Below are 6,082 nucleotides of genomic sequence, written 5' to 3' on the forward strand. Positions count from 1 at the left end.
TCAGGTTCTCCAGCACCTAAAATACAATCATGCACAGCTATTCAGCTGTCATGTAAAAAAGGAAAGGTGGACAACTTTTTGAGTCTGTCTCAAAACAACAGTGAGGTGTGCATATGGACAAATGGGTCCAACAACAGGTTTTGCTTGCTTTAATCATTCCTTTTTTCATTATCGACATAATGAAAAATTTTATTTACATAGCGCCAATTCACAACAAAAGTTATCTCATGACACCAGCTTAGACCAGCCCTAACTATAAGCTTTATCAAAGAGGAAAGTTTTAAGTCTACTCTTAAATATAGAGAGGGTGTCCGCCTCCCAGACCGAAACCAGAAGATGGTTCCATAGTAGAGGACCTTGATAACTAAAGGCTCTGGTTCTCGATCTACTTTTGAAGACTCTAGGAACCACAAGTAACCCTTCATCTTGGGAATGTAAAGTTCTGATAGGATAATAGTGTACTATCAACTCTTTAAGATATGATGGTGCCTGATCATTCAGGGCTTTATATGTGAGGAGATGAATTTTAATGTGCTATGTGTGAGTTAAATGACATGTTCTGATCAATAATAACTCCTAGATTCTTACAGTGGAGCTTGAGGCCAAGGCCAAGGCTAAGCCATCTAGCGTTGCTATATCATTGGATAAATTGTTTCTAAGGTGTTCAGGGCCCAGAACAATAACTTCAGTTTTGTCTGAATTTTTCCTGACTCCCTGACTTTAAACTGTGTAAATCTTCCAAAATAAACTGTACTTCTGAAAATTCAGTGGTTCCATATAATTCATAGCAATGACATAGGAACCAATACCTTTTAGTTATCTTCCTCTGCTACTGCTATTATTGTTCTATTACATTCCAGTCTCTTTTGTCCAGTAGTGCTTTCCCTGATCTCACAGCTCAATTGCACAAGCATGCCAGTTTTATAGCATCACCTCACTGCTCACTAATCCACACTCCAACTGTCTTGTGTTTTGTAAGGTCCTGCCTGTCCTTTTTGTTTTTGATAAGATTTTTCCTATAAGAGTTGGTGTAGCCACTCTGTGAGCTGACACCTCACTGATTAAAGCTGCAGGATGAACAAAGAGGCCTTCTCTCCATCACATTAGATACTATTGCTTATTGATCCACCTGGCTGGTGGGGCCACAGTTCTGCTTTTTTAACTCTGCCATTATAAAACAACCTCCAAATGCAAATGGGACTTCTGGGCCCCAAGGCCCATGGGGGCAATGTCAGTTTACGCATGGGAAAGAATGTCATCAATAGGTCACTCACTCATATTGTGTGATAGAAATGTTGTAGGTTTTACATTCAGAATACTGAAATTAAATTCTGTGAGAACATGTTAAAGGGCTGGGGACCACAATCATTGGTACAGGTTCAAATTGAAAAGTGTGTTTATTGCACTATTCTCACTGTTAGATTATCTACTTTTTTTTATTAATTTATTTTTTAATTTTCTTACTTCTGTTATAGTTTTATGTTGATATTGATAGCCAGTGTAAGCAGAGTCAAATTCCTTGTATGTGTATGTGTAAATAAAACTGATTCTGATTCTGATATGTGTGAGTATAGCTTGTAAACAACAGTTAGGAAGCTACTGAAAACTGGCTTATTCATAATCTTATTTATTCTTTGGTCAGACAGATCCTGCCAGTATTATCTTATCTTGGCTACTTTAGTTAAACAAAAAAAAAGGGGTTTGTGGAAAACAGATTTGTATGTGTCAAAGTAAGGCATTTAAAATAATATTGTTTTGGTATTAGTACTAAAAACCAAGTATCACAACTAGTATCAAAAAGCTTCTAACTCCTCATGGTGAAACATCAATTTTGACAAGACCAAATACAGCTGAATCAAGAAACACCTTTTTCTCTCTCAGAAACCAGTGTTTAGACATTGAACTTGGCATATGACACCCAGCAAATGACCACCATTTGGAACTGGGCAGACCTCCTGCAACAACGACAGTATCATGTTTGTGTAACACAGCTGAGACAAATGAGCAAGGAGAGTTTTACTCCCATTAGAAGGACAAAGGAGGAAGCCCCAAGGCAGCAGGTTTAACGCCTGCCTAGCTATTCCCTTCTTCCAGCCCAGGCCTTCAACTGCACATTCTGAAACAGACTGAACACCGGAAGAGCTCAGGGGAAAAAAGAGAAGAGAACATTTGAATTGATCAGAAGTAATTCTCAGTTTCATTCTACTTGTCATTCCTGGCTATAATACAAGAAGCCCTCCACAGCCTTTAAAACAGAGATGTCTAAAGGGGGAGCGAAGATGAAAGGAAAATGATGCAGGGATTTGTATGTGGCGTCCAAGACCCCCTTCTCTTTCTCTTTTCCTTATTTTATGGGGGTTGGATAAAAATCTGTGAAGTTCAGGTTCAGCAGTCTTGTTTAACAATAGCAATGGAAGGCTGGGAGAGAAGCTCAGGCTGGACACAAGCTGCCCCCCACCCCCCACCTTCATCTGCACATCCATCCTCCTTACCTCTGACTCTCTCATGACCCCGGAGGGGCTCAGGGTTGCAAGTACAGGGTACTTGTGTGGGGGTTGCTGGACAACCCCCTCCCTTCGAAAAATCTCATTATAGTCCTATCCCTATTGAAAATGCCCCAATCTCTAATGCTATGCACTTAATCACACATCATGCAGGTTCAGCCTGTGGGAACGTTCACAGAGAACGTTTAAGTCCTCCAGTATGGAGCTGCTTTGAAGGCTGTTGTCTAACATCCTTTAGTCTTGACAGTATCATCATTCTTTATACATCTTGGTTCAGAGAGTCTAACTGGATTTGAGGCTTCAGTCCTGACACAAGACAGGGCATCCTTTGTCAACACCAGTGTGTCAAGGAATAAACATAAGAGGTTAGCTCAAAACTGTTATTGAGTTACAGCTCATGCAAATATCCACACTGTGGGACAAATAAAGGAAATTCTTAATTCTCTGTAAACCTGCATCATTTAATTTCTGAAACAGTACTTTGAGTTATTTTTGTATTGGACTGTATTGTATCAAAAATTGCTATTGTTATGCTATTTTGTTCATTCAAGCCTAAAAATGACCAAAGAGTTGAACAAAGCATGACATATCAACATGATTGCCACATGGTTGTCCTGGATTGCATAAGACTTGATAACTGATAACTCAGAACAAACTAGCATATGATGGTACGACCCAGCAGCTATTGGAAACCAAAGGCTGCAGAAGCACTGACCAGTTTCTTTTGCCTAGATGTGGAGGCGTAGATGAATGCCACATCTTCAGAATAAAAACCTGCCATGAAACATGGCCAAGAAAATATCCTGTAACATGTTACTGTGTCCTATGTTCTCCTTGACAACAGATTAAATCCCTTACATTGTTTTACATGACCAGAAGTTACATTCTCTGAAGTTCCATTCTGTTAAAGTATTGTCTCACCTTGCCTTGCACATTAAGCTTACATAAGAGTTGTGCTTTACTCTGGTATTTGGCTATAGTTGTGACTTAGCATTTAATTATAATAATAATAATATCTAAATCTATCTAAACATATAGTATCTTGTTATGTTATGATTATCAAGTAGAAACCAGTCAGGAAATTCAGTGTTAATCTACATTAGTGTATTATGATGCAATATCCTCAAAAAGAGCTCTATTATAATATAACCTTGTTTATGTTGACCTGACTCACCATAACTGCTGCTCTGCCCTCCCCCCAGTCATTTTCACACTACACTTTCCTGCATCAGAGGCCTTTTAGGGCTCATAGGTTGCACCACCATGTGTTCGATAGCTGTGTCCGCAGAACGCAATACAAGTCCCCCCTTGGGAGCCCTGAATTTCATTACTAGGCCTGAGGGATGGGAGGCTCAGGGGGTTGCAGAGCTCTATCACCCCATCCAGACACAGCTGACCAGACCCACAATCCTCTCTGCTGGTTGCATCTGCTGGGTGGGACGTTTCTCATTAAATGAAGGACAGATGCTCATTTTCTTGATGTAACACATCAGTGAAGCCGATGACAGAGATCATTAGGAGGTAGACCAGCTCTGCTGCATGTTCAGGCTGTGGGCAGTCCCTGACTGTACTTTATATATAACAATCTATAATCTGGTGTTACACAAGCCCCAAAGCTATTGTATCTTGTCAAAAATGGAGACATTAGTTTGCTGATAGAGGAATTACAGCTGAAGATGGTGGTATTTGTACATACAAATGTGTCATGATACCTCAGTCCATACCATTTATCAGGTTTAGCCAACTAAAAGCAGCTGTGCTGAATGTAATTGCTTTGGAGAATATTTTGTTGTCGATGTTTACAAGGATTTATGTAATTTGCATCAGAGCTCCAGTGACATTCTAGGGATTCCACCCATACAGATAGTTTTGGTTTCATTTGTCCGGGTTTTTAAATATATGTCTCTGATATTTTTGCCTCCAACCCAGTACAGTTGAGGGGATTCACAGTTTTTCTGTTGTGCTTGTAGCTCTGAAAATAATCTGTTCTTTTTTAGTAAAAAGTAAAAAAAAATCAGCTTGTTTTTAGTTAAAAATAAAAATCAATGGTAATTTAAGGTCTACTGACAATGATGTTCAACATATAAGCAAACAGCATTAACTAGCCTTCAGAGTGGAAATGAACTTCACTGTGAACGTACAAAAGCCAGTACAAAGTCAAGTTCAGGTGCCATGGCTGCCGTATGTGGTGCTTGGTGATGTCTGGACAACGATGGATGTTGTTCAGCTCACAGCTGAGCTGAAAGCACTGGTATATGTAGTTGAACAGATGCAAGACTCCATAGTGACATTGATAAGGCATTGTGAAGGTTCAAGTGCAACTCCTATTGTTACTGCTTCACAGCTGGGATGAAAGTGGCTATTGCAAGAGTTCAAGGCTGTTTGCATATGAGGACATTAATACCAAAAGAGGGCTGGGAGAGTCACCAAGGTCACAGAGGAAAGGCGACAAGGCTGAGGAAGAGAGCTCTGGTGGCATGGGAAAGTCACCTCAGTGATGGTTCTGAAAGGAAGAGAAAAGATGGGAGGGGTGGAGGGGATGCATAAGAAGGGGCAGATGGTGCACTTGGGTGCATGGTGGCTGATGGGACATTTTTTTCCAGAGGTTTCCATGGGTTGGGCGCAAATCAGCATAGTCACAACACTATTGTCACAATTGGCCCCTGCTTTAATGGAGGCGCTCCTAAGTTGACCTCTGCAACCCTTGGCAGTGTTCTCTTCCTCAGCTTGGGTAGTATTGTTGCCCTCTCTGGCTGAATGGCTCGCTGGCATTCAGCCTCCATTGTGACTCGTCTTCAGTGAAAGCATTATAGGCAGCAAAACCAAATGCACCATCAATCAACTGAAATTGTTTGTGGAGTTAGTTTTTCTGGCAATTTGGGTAGGGTTCCCTGAGGCTTGATGTCCTACAGAAAAGCCTCCCCTTGTGCTATTTTCTCGGAAACCACTGGATGTTTGTGGGTTTATGGTGAACAACAGGTTGAATTTTCAATAACTTGCTATATTTTTCCTATGTCTCTATACAGAACACTCATGCAGTGTAATGCAATAACTTCTTGTAGTTCAAAATGGCATCCACTGAATATGCTGAAGCTGACTGGATACTTAAGATGTGTTTTGATTGAATGTGAATTTTGTGTCCGTGTATCAATAATTCTCATACAAGACTATCCTGAGGGCCATTGCATTTTTTTCAATTTTTTTTTCAACAAAAAAGTATTTTTACAGGTTAAGTGTCATAGCTGAGTCTGATTTTGCATTTTAACCAGCAGATAAATGAGCTGTAATTGTAAGCTGTAGTTAGCTAACTACATACACACTATCTGCGTTTATGTGGCGCATCACTGTGTGTGTGTTTGTGGGACTGCAAGAGATACACACTCTGAATAATCTCAAAACCAATCCAGAACTCCACTGTTTCATCTCCATTATTTGTAGAGAAACACAGTGTGTCTTGACCTTTGTAGGCTCTCCCATAGCTTCCCCAATGATCACAATGGTTTAACTGGATTACATAAACCTTATTACATTTTTGAGTTTGAATATTCCTCCATATTGTGCAACAGATTATAATTTCA

Source organism: Scatophagus argus, chromosome 17, assembly GCF_020382885.2.
Source record: "Scatophagus argus isolate fScaArg1 chromosome 17, fScaArg1.pri, whole genome shotgun sequence".
In the NCBI taxonomy this organism is placed as follows: domain Eukaryota; kingdom Metazoa; phylum Chordata; class Actinopteri; family Scatophagidae; genus Scatophagus; species Scatophagus argus.